The sequence below is a fragment of the Sus scrofa genome, chromosome 18 (assembly GCF_054392235.1).
Source record: "Sus scrofa isolate SSC_HxYL_T2T_F1_AM1 chromosome 18, Sscrofa_HxYL_maternal_Yorkshire_Landrace_v2.0, whole genome shotgun sequence".
NCBI lineage: Eukaryota > Metazoa > Chordata > Mammalia > Artiodactyla > Suidae > Sus > Sus scrofa.
Window position 1 is genome coordinate 38,980,099 of NC_139400.1, and position 17,630 is coordinate 38,997,728.

Genomic DNA, 17,630 nt, shown 5'->3' on the forward strand with positions numbered 1-17,630 from the left:
TCACCTAAAGCCTATTTGAGAATAAAGTGTTGAATATCTCATGGTATTTGTTGAGTATGGTACTGAAATGTATCAATTGTTTATTTTTGTGATCACATGACTGATGGCCCTGCAGCTTACTGCCACTGACCAGCATCAGGAGAAAATATCTTACCACATATGGCTAGCCCAGAAAAAAATCCAAACTCAAAATTTGAAGTAGGGTTTCTACCAGATTTATATTGCTTTTGCACCATCATAAAGTCAAAAATTCCTAAGTTGAACCATTGTAAGTTGGGGGCCATCTGTATACATTTTTTAAAATTAAGAAATAGGAACAAATCCTGCTGGCTAGTTCTTAAGACATTATCAATTAAAAAAAGACTATTCCTGCCAGTGCCATCATTTTCTTGGCATTTGTTGGCAGCTTTATTGATGTCTCATAAGCCTCGTTTTCCTTTGTTTTATTCCCATGTCATGTTGCACCTAGTGACCAAAGAGAATTTAAATACCTTGTCACCAAGAGTATGAACTATCCCCAAGAGAACATTTACCCTTTGTTTTATTTTATTCTCTTTGCTAGGTCACATCTAGATTTTGTAGATTATTGCATATTACATTCCATCTTGCTTGAGGAACAAGACAAGCTTACTTCACTCTTCTCCCTTCTATTTCTTCTTATTTTACTTTGTCACAATGTAGTTTTAATAAAATTATAAATTAAAACAAGAAATATACTTTGATGATTCTTTTGTATGCATGGGCATTTTTTAAGCCTCTAAAGGAATTTTTTAAAACCTTCAAAGTGGAAATAGGAAAAGTATTTCTATATTTTTTTCTTTACCTCTGATCTTTCCATATTCTTTTCCTTTAAAAATTATTGTATGGTTATAGTTATTATAGTTTGCCCAAGAAAACATTATGTTTGCTTATAGCAAAATGTAAATTTGTGAAATGTATCTTTTTTTATGTTTCTTTGAAAGATGACAATTACCCCCTCAAAGATAGGTCCTAGAAGCTGGTTTTGGTTTTGGCATAGACTTTAAGAACAAAAATAATAATACGAATGAACACACATATACTCACACATAGAGTTTTTCTTTTCTTTTTTATCTCCCCAAGTCATGGTAATCAAAATTATCACCTGCAACTCTCAGTCAGTCTACTCACTTCCTTATTCCTATACCTACTCTTTCTTATTTGCATTTATAATGAAATGGTTCAGAATAAAGCTCATAGCTTATTGTTGGATGGGCTGAATTTTTTTCTTAAGTGACATTAGAGAAGAACTAAACTTTACTTATAGAGTGATGCCCTGGGAAAAGTTGGTAAGTTAAAGGCCATTAGGAGAGTTTATAGTCATTGGTCCTAATGACAAATATCTCAATTCTCTCAACATATGTAAGGATTGCAGGTTAGTTTCCTTTGAAGCAGACATGGTCATTGACAACTTCGGCCAATGAGTGATAAACAGATCACTTCCTGCAGAAGCTTTAGGAACCTGCATATAGTTTAGGGCATACTGCTTTTCTGCTTCAAGTAGTGTTGAATGCATACATGGAGATGGACCCTCCATTATCATAGGTTCTTGAGTAATAATGTGGAATAAGAGCCCTCCATTAATCCACACTGTACTTGTAGAATATAAAGTAATGTTTGTTTTTAACACTGGATTTTTTGGAGTTGTTATCACAACATATCTTGTTCTCCCCTGTCTGGCAGAGCACAGCTGTACAATTTTGGCAGACTGTAAAAGAATTGTCATTTTTTAATCTCTAAGAAGCAGCATCAATCATGGGATACATCATCTCATTTGGGACATCCTAACATTACAAAGAAAGAAGATTTATACTTTTACTTATTTTATGGATAATAAATAAATTGTCTAGTCTGAGTATAGATTAGATGGTGAACTCCATGGGATATTTCTTTCTTTCTTTCTTTTTTTTTTTGTCTTTTTAGGGCCGCATCTATAGCATATGGATGTTCCCAGGCTAGAGGTCGAATTGGACTATAGCTGCCAGCCTACACCACAGCCACAGCAATGCCAGAGCCAAGTCGTGTCTGTGACCTACACTACAGTTCATGACAACGCTAGATCTTTAATCCACTGAGCGAGGCCAGGGATCGAACTCGCATCTTCACAGATACTAGTCAGATGCGTTACCACTGAGCCACTATAGGAACTCTATTCATGGGATATTTTTGATTTCTAGAATTTTATATATAATCTTCCCTTCCCAATTTTAAATATATCTTCACTCTTTACCTTAAGGATTCATTACCTTCCAAATGCAAATGCTTTGGGGAAGGAGAATATTTTAAGTCTTATTAGTCATTTATACCTTGGTGAATAAAGTACATAATGAATTAATTAGAGAGCTTTCTAAAAATAGTTTTAGATAGTGGCAAAGTAGGGAAATGATAAGGGATCATGGCACCTGTCTGGCAAAAGGGAAAAGGACATAGAGATTGCATGTTAAAGACAAATTTTGCCTACTTCATAATTTTCATAAGGGCTGGCTCTTTGTTTAATACTCTAGTGTATACTAAGATTAAACATAAGCTCTAGAGAAATCTTAAAGCCCATGGCATCATAGAGGAATTAAATTATATTAGTGCCTTAAAGGTTCTTAGAGACCCCTCGTTCTTCAAAACCGAGTTGTTGAGGGGAGAAAAACTTGTGGAAGTCATTCGATTCTCCATTTCTCATGGACCAATGATAAGTCATGCACTTCTGCTGACCCTGTGGATTGAGGTGTTGATGTCTCTGAAGTTCACTGAGGTACATGAAAAGCATTTTAGAACTGAGAAAGTATTATTATGGCAATTGTGTATATGTATGTATGTATATGTATATATATATATATACACACACACACATGTGTGTGTATATATATATATATACATATACATATACACACACACATGTGTGTGTATATATATATATATACATATACATATACACACTCATTTTACATGTGTTCCACAGTCCTCATCCCTGATATGCTTCTTGTTAAGGACATAATAAATTTTGTGGAATAAAACTTAGATGCAACTTTAAAAGTAGGGCTCAAGGATGTGTACGACACAGGGGATATAGCCAATATATTATAATAACTGTAAATGGAAAGTAACCTTTTAAGATTGTATTAAAATAAAAGTTAAAAAATAATAAAATAAAAATATATCTAAAAAGTTTACAAATACTATACTAGCTAGTGTGCTAGTAAAATAGTAGAATGCTAGAAGTTTCCATGTTAGTATTTTAGTGAGATAAACTCCTATATGTTAGATGGTCTGTAATTCTTTTTTTTTTTGTCTTTTTGCTATTTCTTTGGGCCGCTCCTACGGCATATGGAGGTTCCCAGGCTAGTGGTCATATCGGAGCTGTAGCCACTGGCCTACGCCAGAGCCACAGCAACGCGGGATCCGAGCCGCATCTGCAACCTACACCCCAGCTCAGGGCAACGCCGGATCGTTAACCCACTGAGCAAGGGCAGGGACCGAACCCGCAACCTCATGGTTCCTAGTTGGATTCGTTAACCACTGAGCCACGATGGGAACTCCTGGTCTGTAATTCTTAAATGATATTATAATTCAAGATCAGATTTGATATTTAATGTTTATACTAAAGTGCTATTCAGGCCAAGTCTGGAGTAATCACATAAAAACAGGGAACATTCACTTTCTATGCACTTCCCCAAACTGGTAATTAAATCAAACTTTTTAATAATCAATGTGAATTATTTGCCAAATGACTTAATGATAATATTAATCTCTCTCTAAAACAAAAATTTCTATTCATGAGGGACTTATAAATTCCAGTTCTATATACTCACATCTGATTTTGTTTTCCTGTTTTCTATAGTAATGTTCTGGAACTTCTTTCCAAATTTTTAGGAGAGTTATATCTTTTCTTTGAAGTTATCCTTTTAAAAGAGAAGTTAGATTTCTTCAGTGTTTGTCAGATTGGAAGTTTTTCAAAAATTAATGATCGTTTATGACCAGGCTACTTGTTGGTAAGAAAAAAGTAACACTTATGGCGTATGACCCTCAACACCTAAGGTGTCTACGTATAATATCAATTGCCAGTAAAAGGATCTTTACCAATAACACTTTATCTTTGAGACTTCTATAAAAGCAATCTAAGGTAATAATGAATGTACTGGTTTTCATTTATGAAGACTTAATATACTATCTTTTCATCTGCTTTTGTTTAATTGTAGAACTATTTTCTTTTCTTTACATTTCTTTTTCCTTTTGCTTTTTAGGGCCGCACCTGCGACATATGGAAGTTCCCAGGCTAGGGGGTCGAATCAGAGCTGTAGCTGCCGGGCCTATGCCACAGCCACAGCAATGAGGGATCCTTAATCCCCTCATTGAGGCCAGGGATCGAACCCGTGTCCTCTTGGATACTAACTGGGTTCATTACCAGTGAGCCACAATGGGAACTTCCTAATTGTAGAACTATGTTCTGAGTCCATTTCCAAAAGTGCTTTAGCTGACATCTGGCAAAGAGCAATTTTTTTGTATGAACTGTTAATATGTTTTTAACTTAAACATTATTTATTTTAGACATTATCTATTACTGATTGTTGCTTTGGGGCCCCAAAATATGTTTGACTATAGAAACCAAGCAATCTCTACTTTCATAGTATTTCTCATTTTAATATTCCATTCCCTCACGAAATCAGGTGTAAGAAAACAATCCACTTATTCCTTAAATCATTTTTATTTACTATTTCATATATTACTCAATTAAATTACTGTTTTATGCCTCTAGCTATTTTAAACCGTGGATAATTTAGCTTCCAAATTCTATTAAGTTTTAATCTCCTTGAGGGTAAAGACCACAGCTGCTTGTCCTTGTATTCTTCTGTATGATACATGGTAGATGCTTATTAATGAATAATAAGTAGATAAAGTGTTGGTTTTGATGGAGAAGCTATTGTAAAGAATATAAGGCTTAGTATTTAATGTTTACTGTCTACTGTGTGACAGGACTAATTCTAAGTACTTGGAGATAGTCTGTCCATGTTCTGTCTATACTTCCATATACCACTTGCATTTCAGTGAAAGATGGCTTGTCTTCCCACAGCCTGCAAATGAAGTTTTGTCAGAAGGCTGCCTTCAGCATGACAGAATCCACTTTGCCCCCATTGAATTTGGGGCAGGAGATGCCTGGGAGTTAATGCTCCCTTGGAGGCAGTCCGAAACCAGTGACTGATGGATTTGGGGGTCTAAATGTCCAAGGTCCTTTGCTCCCTGCCTGGAATAAGTCTGAGATATGCATTTTACATGATTTTCAGTATCATGAAACTAAGAAAGAATTACTGATACAAAGAAGAAAGTATTATGGTCCAATCCATCAATAAGTATATTTTCAGGTAAGAAGACAAACGATCAAAAACTTACAATACAGTATAACAATTACCTACATGTTACATGTTTTAAAGCTATGGAAAAAAATATTTTCCCAGGTTTTTTTTTTTTTTTTTTTTTTTTTCGATCAAATAAAAAATACATCTTAGAGAGGTTTTAATCTGTACATGGTCAAATATGTTAAATTTTGTTGATATTTTTCTCTACTTTATGGGTTATGAAGTAGTCACATGTGGGGGATGATTTTTTTAAATTTTATTTTTATGTCTTTAAGATTTTGAAATTGAACTTTTGGTATAGTAGAAGTAGGGGTGTCTTTCTATTTCTGTTCCCCCACTCCTCAATAAATTGTTAGCTATTTGCCCTTAAAGTGTTTATTGAGAAATATATTTATTTCTTACTGATGTGAAATACAAACTTCAATATACACTAAATTCTTCCTTCCTTTTCTTTTCTTTTCTTTTTTGTTCTGTTCTTTTCTTTTCTTTTTACTTTTTGCTTTTTTAGGGTCACATCCACAGCATATGGAAGTTCCCAGGCTAAGGGTCTAATCAGAGCTACAGCTGCCGGCCCACACCACAGCCACAGCAATGTGGGACCTGAGCCACATTTGTGACCTACACCACAGCTCATGGCAATGCTAGATCCTTGACCCAATGAGCAAGGTCAGGGATTGAACCCACATCTTCGTGGATACTAGTTGAGTTCATTTCCACTGAACCACAACAGGAACTCCTACATTAAATTTATAAAAATGCAAGTTTGAGTTTTCTATTATATGCCAGCAGTAAGCAGTTTTAATTTGTGTAGTTTTACTGTATGTTCCATATCTCACTGGTCAAGTCCTTCCTCACTATTTTCTATTTTAAAAATATTTTAGCTATGTTTTTCATTTATGTTTGTTAATAAATAACAACAGACAAATCAATAGAATGTAACTTGAGTTTTGATAGATATTATATTGAAATTATAAATTTATTTGGGATTAAAATATATTGACACTTGGAGTTTTGGTGTAGCTGAGTGGGTTAAGTATTTGGCATTGTCATTGCCATAGCTTGGGTTTGATCCCTGGCCCAGGAACTATCACATGCCATGGGTGTGGCCAAAAATTATTTATATATAATAAATATATATATATATAGAGAGAGAGAGAGAATGTGAGAGAGAGAATGAGAGAGACTAATATTTATAGTATAAAGATGTATAAAGTTCCATCTGTTCACAACATATAAGGGTATTTAATTCTAATCTTTCAAGGAATGACTGTAGAAAGGAGGTCAGATATTGATCTAGTCTCTGAAAAAAGGATAGTCTTTCATCAACATTCTAAGCTGAAGGAAGGAAAGATATTTACAATGAAGCTTGAAACTCAGACTTAGATTTGGTTATCAAGGCTTTTACATGCTATTCTAGAGGAATGGGAATCAGTTTAGGCAGTAGAAATCTTCTGATTGTTACAAGTAAAGAAAATAAATGATCACATCTGTGATTTAGAAGGACAACCCTCAAATCATGTGGTTGGTTCTTCTGACAACTAGTCCTCATCCTGAAACTATTTAAGGACCCATGAACTCACCTCTTTAACATAACTCTTGTATGGTTGAAAAGGGCTTATATGATTACAAAAGATGCTTCCCATCCCTATAAACTAGGCACCAAGGATGAAGACCAAACATTTATTTCTTATTATATCACAGTATCACACAAAATAGTGTACTATCCCTAAATGTTTTGGCGTACAAACTTTTTTTTTTTTTTTTTTTTTTGGCTTTTTTGGTCTTTTCTGGGGCCGCATTCGAGGCAAATGGAGGTTCCCAGACTAGGGGTTGAGTAGGAGCTGTAGCTGCCGACCTACACCAGAGCCACAGCAATGCCAGATCCAAGCTGTGTCTGCAACCTACACCACAGCTCACTGGCAATGCTGGATCCTTAACCCACTGAGCGAGGCCAGGGATTGAACCCACAACCTCATGGTTCCTAGTCAGACTTGCTAACCACTGAGCCACAAGAGGAACTCCTATACAAACTATTTTTGAAATTAAAACTATATTGTAATACAAATTACAAACATGTGTATTATAAAAATATAAAAGCTATAGGTAAACAGAATTTTGAAAATATCCATTAGATCACCATTAAGATAGAAACACTGGAGTTCCTATCACAGCGTTGCTGTGAGCTGTGGTATTGGTCACAGACACAGCTCGGATCCTGCATTGCTGTGGCTCTGGTGTGAGCCAGTGGCTACAGCTCCTATTAGACCCCTAGCCTGGGAACCTCCAAATACCATGGGTGTGGCCCTAGAAAAGATAAAAAAAAAAAAAAAGATAGATACACTGTTAACATATTGGTGACTCTTGCTTCAATGTGTATATCCATGAGTGCATTTCCAACTTTTCAAAAGCCAAAATATATGCTCATATATTAATAGAGCTTTAAAACTTACCTTCCAAAACACACAAATGTATTTGAAACTTAAATCTAACATATTTTCTAACTGGAATTCCTTTGTGGTACAGTGGGTTAAATATCCTGTGTTGTCACTGCTATGGCTCTCTAGGTCACAGCTGTGGTACAGGTTCTACCCTTTCCCTGGGAACTTCTCCATGCCCCCTCCAAAAGTAAATTAAAAATAAAGCAATACTTTCTAATATGAGTTAAAAATCTCAAATGCTTCTCTTTCTTAACACTTTCTTATTAATCTTGTTTATTTCTAAAATTAACTTAGTTTTACTCCAAATTAAGTATTTACTCCTTCCCATCACCTTAGGAGATTTAACTGTTTGATGACATCATCAAAAATGTAAAGTGATCCAAAAATTAGCTATTGATAATGAGAGAACTTTAAAAATTTTTACTGAACAGTTTTGCAGTTTGTCAGAGAAGATACAAAGTGCTGAGACATTTTCACATGGTTTCTACTCCTTGGCAAACATAAATGTTAATTTCATTGCATAATTTTATAAAACGCAAAGGCAAGAGGAATTTGAATGCAACCTTTGCATGAAACTTCCATAATTAGCATAGACCCTGGCTTCATATATTTTTTAAAAATATAGGTACAATAAATGATGTAACATAAAATAAATGCAGAATTTCACAGCACAAATTATAGTGTGAGTACGAAGTTGTATCTTTAGATTGTAATTTTTATGCAAGTAACTAATGTATAAAATGAGACCTCTTTAGATGTTTCATTTATAAAGGCAGTGAGTGAGTAACCAGTACTCATGTTCCTTAAAAATACAGATCACACTGGGGTATGAAAAATAATAATAATAAAAATTAGAAATCTTATAAGCTGAAATATTTATCTTCCATCCACATGGGAAGATAAAATACTCCTGGACAAGATGAAAATTATCCTGGAGTCACTTTGAGAACAAAATCATACGTAAGGAAGATGTGATTATATGAAATATGAGACATTTGATGGCCTAAAGCAAAGTCTCAAAATCTCTTTTAATACTTTCAACAAAACTGCAAATCTTAAAAACTGAAAATTGGTGTGGGTCAATTTATTGAAGCCAGTGTGTGAGACTTAACATGTGGCAGTAAATGTGGATCTTAGTCCATTTTGGTTGTGTATATTCTAGGAAAAAGGTTGATTATGGGGTAAAAGTGGGATCAAGGAGACCTTTTACTGTGCAGTAGTTTTGTTGGAGTGCTGTTTCTCAAATTGGTAGCGTATTTCAGATAAAGAAAGGAAGTCCCCCTCCTTGAAACTGCTGTGTCATTTCTTCTTCCTTAACTGAAATTCCAACCAAGTTTCAGGAAATGCCCTAATGAGCCACTTCTCTTTTCTCTTTCCTCAACTAAGTGGATTCCAACCCGCCCAAACTATTGTTATTCATGGTTAGATCCTTTACTTTGGTTGTCTCTTTTGGCTTGGTGCTTATGTTATGGAAAGAGGGATTATAACTTGGTGCTGTTTGTAAAGGTGGTAACCCTGATAGATTCCAGTCATTGCTGGTAGGTAACTAAACTGGCAGGTTAATTTTCTGTGCTTTAAACTATGAAGACAAGTCTAATCAATACCTATTTTACTTTGATATATGTGGTTTGCTAATAATTATAGTTTCATCTTGCATGATCACTAGATATCAGGAAATTAGAGTAGTTGAGCTATGATTTGCTGTAATTTGGGTAAAATATATCTAAAACTCTACCTATTAATGTTTTATTTTAATCAAGATGTAGAAATCACTGTTTTATTTCATGATAACCAAGGCAATTTCTTCTTCCAGTTTAATATTCTTGGGTATTTACTAAATTGGAACACGATTTAACATTTTATTTCATCTTATATGTTATTTTATGAGTAAATGTTAATTTCTGTTTACATTTGATCAATATAGATTTTACTGGCTTTTAAAGGTAAGAAAATATGAGTACTATTCATAGCAGAAATAACACCAGATAGTACTTTAGCATATATTATTTTTTTAGGGTTAAAATTCTTGTTTTTAATGAAGGCTTGAATTTGAAAAATTTGTACAGATGTTAAATATCCCAAATCAATAATTTTTAGAGTAATAGTTTTCAATTGTAATAATTAGAATTGTGTTGGGACTTGAAGATTATGTATATATTTGTATATATACACAGATAAATACATGTATATTTTATATATATTTGTTTTTATGAATTATAATTCCATGCTTTCAGTATTGTCTTAGAATGTTTCATTGAGAATAGACATTTTGACAAGTAAATAAACCTGAGGTAATATTTAGTTTATTTTGAGTAGCTTTTTAGTAAATTACTAGAAACTTCCTTTAACATTGAGACTTTAAAATAGCCTTCACAATTTCTCCCTGTTCATAGATTGTGTCAACAAAGCAAAGTGAAACAGAATATGGAGTTCATTACCAAGAGTATTCAGACAATTCTGCTTCACTTCTATTTTAGATGAATCTGAGTGTAGCTTTTACATTTTAAAGTATCTTTTAATTACTGCTAAATCTTTTTTGGTGGAACCATCTTCAAAAGGCCAGAATTTGTAATCTCCATTTTGAGAATAAAAAATATTTTTTAGCTATAACACAAATGGAATAGATGGAATTTTCATGTCTATTTCTTTGGTTTGATTATCATTATTTTTGTAAAAATTTAAGTTTTATTACAGAGCAGTAGAATAGTTCAATGTCTGAGTAATTTTGTTGAAAGTGGAAGTTGAAACATGTCAAAAATGAAACAAACTGAGAAATGATTCTTAAAAATCAGCTTAATTTTAATGACTGGACACAAAGGTTTATTTTAAGTTTTAGATAGCCAAAATAATTATGAAGTATTTAAATTTGATGGAAACTTCTAGCATTAGTGACATTTTAGAAATTGTGGTAATTACAGTGGAAGTGGAAAATAATTTTGAAAATAGTCCTTTGAATAGTCAGAAAGGAGAAATAAGGAAAGGAGAAACTGAAAGAAATAAATTATTCTTACACAATGGTTTCAAATAAACTAATGAAATATAATTTAAAGGGAATGATGATGGATACTAATAAAATAATACATATGGAAGATTAATCATTCAATTATTTATTAATCAATATAAAAATAAAACTATATTTGATTTTCCTACAAATATATGTACAAAATGGAATTCACTAGACATGACAGATTCTTTGTAAAGGTAAATTTAATTAACTTTTTTAGTAAAAAAAAATCAGATTAAGCACTGGCATGAGAGCAGATCTTGAGAGGTAATGATCACAGAGAGCAGACTGCAATTTTTATTTTGATTAATTGATTGAGTGATTGATTGATCGATTGATTTTTAGGGCACGCCGATGGCATACGGTAGTTCCCGAGCTAGGGATTGAATCAAAACTGCAGTTTCCAGCCAACATCACAGCCAACAATGCCAGATACTAGCCGCTTCTGTGACCTATGATGTAACTTGTGGCAATGCCAGATCCTTAACCCACTGATTGAGGCCAGGGATTGAACCTGTATCCTCAAGAATACTAGTTGGGTTCTTAACCTACTGAGCCACAACGGGAACTCCATGCAAATTTTATACTAGTTGGCAACAAATCAGAACAAAACAAATATGCAAAATATAGTTCTTGCTCAAGTTTTACTGATCATATTTACTAAGATCATGAAGAAGAGTCTGTGAAGCATAGAGCAGAGAATGCATGAGGAAAGCAGTAAGAGTCACAATATCTTCAAAAACATAACCAATGAGGGGAAAGTTTAACAGTAATCTTGTAGGGAAAAAAATGAGTATAAAGAAACTAATGTACAGAAATATTCCTTATTTTATAGAGCTATGAGTGACCAGCCAGTTAAAAAATCTGTGGGTCAGGATGCTGGTGTTTGAAGATATTCGAAAATTTGGCAGATGTTATTTTGCCTATGAGAGCTTGGTTGATGATAGATAATTCTGTGATTCCATTAAATTGTATTTATTGTAGCATGGAAAGTCTTGGCCACTTATAAACACAAAAGAAGAGTATGAGAATGTATTACAGTAGTTTATGTTAAATGTTAGGAGAATTGGGAGAATCTGTATTATTGAAAAGTGAGAGAGTAAGATAGGTTGTGGAATTTCCTCAGGTAATTGGTTTTAAGAATAGATTGGTCATGGGGAGAAAGTGTTAGGTTCCAATTTTGTAGTTGTCCTCAGGATACCACAGGAATTTGATCCTAACGACGTTAAAGACTCATTAGGTTACTGTCTTTTTATCACCTTAGATTTGAAAGAACAAGTGAGATTCGAAAATAGAACTAAAAAAGGCAATTGAAGGGAATGAGTGTAGGAAAGAGATTAAGTTTTAATAAGGATTCCTATGCCCTTTTATGTTCATTCCCGAGTTACCATTGAAGAGTATTTCCAAATCATCTCTTGCCTTTACTGAAATACTCCTATATACTGGAATAGATTGTGATTTACCTTCGAGCTTCTTCCACTGGACCAGAAAATCCTTCTATCCTTCCCTTTGTTCCTTTCTTTATTTCTTATTTTGTGAACATATTTCCAATACAGAGGATCATATGTGCAGGAACAAATTAAGTTCTGAAAGATATTTAGCTTCTGTAGATATATTTCCATTTAAATAAGAATTTGAGCCAGGACTATCTGTTCAATCAGATGTTTCACTTTTATCTCCCCCACCTTGGTGAAACCTCATTTTATCAAACATCTTTCCCTACTCCCTAAAAATCTAAACCAGTACCTACTGTCTTGAAAATCTGTCTAAAGATAGGTAATGCTCTCAACTAGCATCTGTGGGGAATTCCTCAACAGCTAAGATATTTACATTCTCTGCTCCCTTTGAACCTGTGCAAATTCAAATAGATGTGAACCCACTGAGCTTTCTGAAGTCTGCAAGAGAAGTTTTGTCTGCAGTATTTTTACCATGAGACTTTAAATTCTGATAAGCTTTTAGGCTTCTCTTTAATTAGTCTTGGGCTAAGAGGCTTCTGATACTTTAGTCATACTCTCAAAGTTTCTCTCCATTTAGTCAATCACTTTTCCTCTTCTATAACTTATTACTGTCCTACACATATGCAAGGCACTTTTCACATGATAGATGATTTGCTCTTTCCATCAGCATTATACCTACCATTAAACATTCTTCCCATAAGCATATTCAACCTTCTTACTTTATCTCTCTTCTCAAATATTAAAGCATCTTTTTTTTTTTTTTAATTGCACTTTTTCTTATTAGCCTTTGGAACACTTATTGTGGCGATATGGGAAGATAGTATTTGGAAAGCTCTGAGCATATTCACTTTTAGAATAAGAATAAACTTACTCAGACTCAGTAGGTATGTCAGCTTAGTGAGATTACTGATGACACCATCCTCTGGAGAAGGGATGCAATGTATGATTTTTGGTCACTGGCCTTGGTCAGTAACTTTGTTAACATCTAAGTCTGATATATATATTGAAGGTGTATAAATAGAAGAGTGTACCAGCTTCTACACTAGGATTTGAGGATGCTAAGATATGCTACCTGCCAAGGAGCAGTTGAGGCTTTTCAAAAATGTATCTGGCTAAGTGTTATAATAAAATATATATGAATTCTCTGTGAGTTTGAGGGTTTGGGAACGGTTCAAAGAGATGGTGGGTAGAGTGGATCTTGAAAAATAATTACCTATTTTCTAGGTGGGCTTATGTAGGAAAAAGGCATCAGACCAGTAGACTAGCATATGCAGAGACATGAAAAGCATGACACATTCAGAAATCTTTGTTTAGAGCTTGGGATCATCATGGGGAATAATATAAAGTAGAGCTGGAGAGTTAAGGTGGGAGCAGACTACAGGAGCTATACTTTTAAGGGCTGTACAATTTTAACAAAGAGTAGCTTGATCTGATTGTGTTAACAGGTTGTCTCTGGCCATTTGGAACACAGATTGGAGGAATGAAAGACTAGGGTCTTAGTTTTAGATTTTTATTTATAGAGTGCTCCTGTATCTGCTTTATGACAGCAAGGACAAGTATGTCTCTGGGTAATAATTTGCAAAGTAGTTGCATCTCTGGTGAGAACCGACGGCAAGTGCTTTGCTAAAAATGTGATAAAACCTACTTCATAAGAAAATCAAAGGTGGCAGACTGTGTCATTTTCAACTGTAGAAATAACTCCTTAAACTGAACATAGATTAGCTCATGTTTGGGAGCAAAGACTTGCAAATGATTCAGTGATTCCTTGCGGTTGCTGTTTAGTGCTGATAGAACACACTGTAAAATAGGAAGTTAAAAGTTCAGCATTTTTAGCTTGCTACTAACTTGCCATATGACTTTGAGTAAGTCCGTGTGTGTGTGTGTGTGTGTGTGTGTGTGTGTGTGTGTGTGTGTGTGTTTGTGTGTTTGCTGAACATTTTAAATTGAATTAATATCTATTGTGGAGAATGAATAAAGGGCTGGAGCTGGGCCTGAGTGTGAAGGAAGAGGGGTCTGGTGATGGTAAAATTTGTCTCCTGTGCTTGGAAGAGTAGTTCTGAATTTACTCCTGGGATATCAAATTTAGATTGGACATGGGAACTCTAAGATTAGAAATCCAGGTCACAATCCAAAGGGAGGACTTCTCTGCTTCTCCCTATGGAATCCCTGATTTCACATTTCTGACAGATTTCTAGAGCATAAAACATTACCAGGGGCTACTATCTCATATATTCTCTCCTATGCAAAGAGCCTTGGAGGACTCTGCCTTAGGACAGAGCTCTCAGAGCAAAATAAAGTAGAGAATGAAGTAACTCTGCATAATTTACCTTTTCTTCATAGATCACCTGTACTTTTCCATATATTTTCTAAAAATGTATTGCCAATTCATTCTCATTTCTACTTATCTCTTTTGTTTTTTAGATTTTTATTTTTTCCATTATAGTTGATTTAAAATGTTCTGTCAATTTCTGCTGGACAGCAAAATGACCCAGTCATACATTCATTTCTACTTATTTCAACATGAAACATTGGTTGTACTAACTAGTACCTAAATCCATTTAGATTCAGCCCACCTGAACACACCCAGTGAAATGTATAACAAAACCTTTGACTAATACCTTAAGATGTATTTGTTTAAAGACAAAACAAACAGCAGCAATGACAAAATAGCAAGCAAAAACATCCTATAATATGCTAGGAGAAGGGAAGAATTTATAAAATAAATACATAGGTTGAAATAGTCCTCTACTGGGGTATAAAAGAGGGACAATGAGTGTTAATTATTTCTACTTGAGTAGCAGTCACCTTAGAAGGATTTTTAATGAATATCAAAATCAGCTATAGTACATGAAATCATTGACTCTCTTCAACAGGTGATAGTAGTAAATATCCATTGGGCTCTATCATGTACTAAAGACTTAACACTAGCACATCATTGAGAATGACATGCCCTTCAGGCAAGTCCTGTTATCTCCATTGTTGGGAGGAGAAAAGTGAGGCTTCTGGAGGTAATGTTCCCAAAATGACCATTGAGTAGTGATGGGGCAGCTCCCTGGATCTAGGTTGACATGGGTCTTAGATCGTAGGAAATTATAATCTTTTCTGGGTACTTTTAAATTTAAAGTTTATCTTTGTTGTTCTATTTTATTCATTTTGGACAAGATCTTATATTTATAGCAGAGAAGGTTAACAGTCCAGGGGAGAAGAATTGGGGAAAAATCAGAAATCACAGCTAAGTTAACAATGGTTGCTAGGCTTACACATGGAAAAAGAATTCTTAGACTGTATTAAATTAGCAAAAATAGCAGTTGCAGAGGTAACAAGGGACCAGAATAGATGGCTCTATTTTATAAAAGAAAGGGGCAAAGTGAAGAGACTCATTAATGTTGAAGCAGTAGATGGATAACCAGTGACAAATATCAAGTAGATTTGCTTCAGTTTGGTCAGAGAAAGGTCATTGATTATTTTTGGTTAAACTGGTTCACAGAGGCCAGGTCTCCACTAAAAAAGGGAATTAATTGCTTCCATTTCCAACTAATTGCCTCAACATTTCCCTTTGCTTTGTCATTGGAGATTTGGTCAGAGAGGCAAAAAGTCAAAAGTCAGAGTTTGATGGAATCTACATAAAAAGGGAATCTGAGGAGACCAAATTATGGCATTTGGTGTAATAATGATAATGATATTTAGCATTTTTCCCTGGGAGTGCTGTGGATTTTTAGAGACCTTTTCAATCTTTAATCAGACCATAGGGCACATTTAAGAGAGTTCACTGTTTTTATTTCCATCTAGAGGATAAGGCATCACAGAGAGATGAACTGACCTAGGGCAGGTCATCTGAGATGTTAATCCTGTATGTTGGATTACGTCCTCTGTGTTGAGTTTTAGCTGGGAGGCTGGGCTCTTCCCAGAGGTATCATTCATTCATGCTCCTGATTCAGAGTCTAGGCCTTTTGCATGTTACTCTCTGAGATTACCACCTCTATTAATGGTAGAAAAATCACACCAAGAAAAAAAGCATGAAATAGTTTTGATGTTACAGGAATTGCTTAGTTTTCAGGCTATTGATTCTTGAACTGTCTTCAAATAACGAGAAATTCTACCTTGTATTTTCTTAACTACCTAGTCTTTGAAATCCTTTCTAGCTCTAAATTCCTTGGAATTTGAGTTTTGTCTTCTAGACATTTTGTTTTATTTTTTGGAACCCCAAGTGGTAATGTAGAAAGTGGGAAGAATATGGGCTCTGGATACGACAGGTCAGTGTTCAATAATCCTGGTTCCTCTCATTTACTTGTAATACCTTCAGTGGCCCAATCTACAAAAATTTCTCTTTAGAAGGTTCCAAACTTGCAATAGCAGTGCTGGAAGAACCAGAAATATAAGTTATTATTAATTAGATATTTATTGCATTATAGTGTATTGAATAAGCATGACCAGACAGGTCATATAATTTGATTGAAACTCAGTTTCTTCAAATGTAAACCTGATATACATCATTGGGTTTCATGATTTTTAAATGAGAAAGTAAAGGTAAAGCATCTAGTTCAGTGCCCACATAGAATGTGGACCTAGAAACTTTAGCCATATGTTTATTAGCATTGTTATTAGAAACTATAAAGATATTAAATGATAAAACTATTAATTGAGACCGTGACTTAAACATAAGACCCTGGTATAAAAGAAGTCTAATACTTTATAAAAATCCTTTTTTTGAACAAGATACTCTCACAGTTATGGTGAACTTGAGCTGGGTGCTCTTCTGTTTGGATATCTCTCTACGGCAATCCTTCCTTAACCTCTCATATTCAAAGTGCTTTACTCACATCAAGTCATTTAGTAATCAGAACAATCCTGGAAATGGAGTACTATTGTGTTCAGTGTACAGATAATAGTATTTACAGATAGGGAGGAAAATACATGGCCCAAAGGCACACAACTTGCTGGTAAGGAGCCCAGATTTGAAGCCAGGTGGGCTGATTCCAAACCTTGCAATCCTAACAGCTCCTCTAACACTGCTTTGGAAACATTAGACTACAGTTCAAAGTTGTGCAAGCTGAGAAATTACCTCACCCTCATTTTTAGGCTGGGGGGATTTTAAAGCCTATCTTTTGGCTGATATGAATGGCTATTCACACCAAGAATGGAAAACCATTGTCAACAGTGACATCTATGTCACCAAACCCCACCTTTGGTTCTTCCTAAGTGTTTTTATGTAATTCCAAAAGGTACAACCAGTCCATTCCCTTCTCGGGATACATGTCTTCATCATCTGACCAAGAAATGCTAGGAGCTGGGCATGTGGTCTCTTCCTGCTCCCATGATTCTTTTCACTTCTCTGCCCCTGCCTTGCCTCCCTCTGGAGCCCACACAG

At 34.7% G+C, this 17,630-nt stretch overlaps 1 protein-coding gene across 12 annotated transcripts in view; it reads left to right on the forward strand.

Annotated features, from left to right (window-relative positions):
• TFEC (transcription factor EC) overlaps positions 1-17,630 on the forward strand; it is a 631,163-nt gene that overhangs the window by 542,963 nt on the left and 70,570 nt on the right. The window contains exon 1 of one of the 12 annotated variants that reach the window (XM_085006035.1): positions 9,210-9,339. The exons of the other annotated variants lie outside the window; for them this stretch is intronic. The gene's annotated coding sequence lies outside the window, so the exon portion shown is untranslated. Of the gene's footprint in view, positions 1-9,209; positions 9,340-17,630 lie in introns of those variants that run through there. 12 annotated transcript variants of the gene reach the window in all.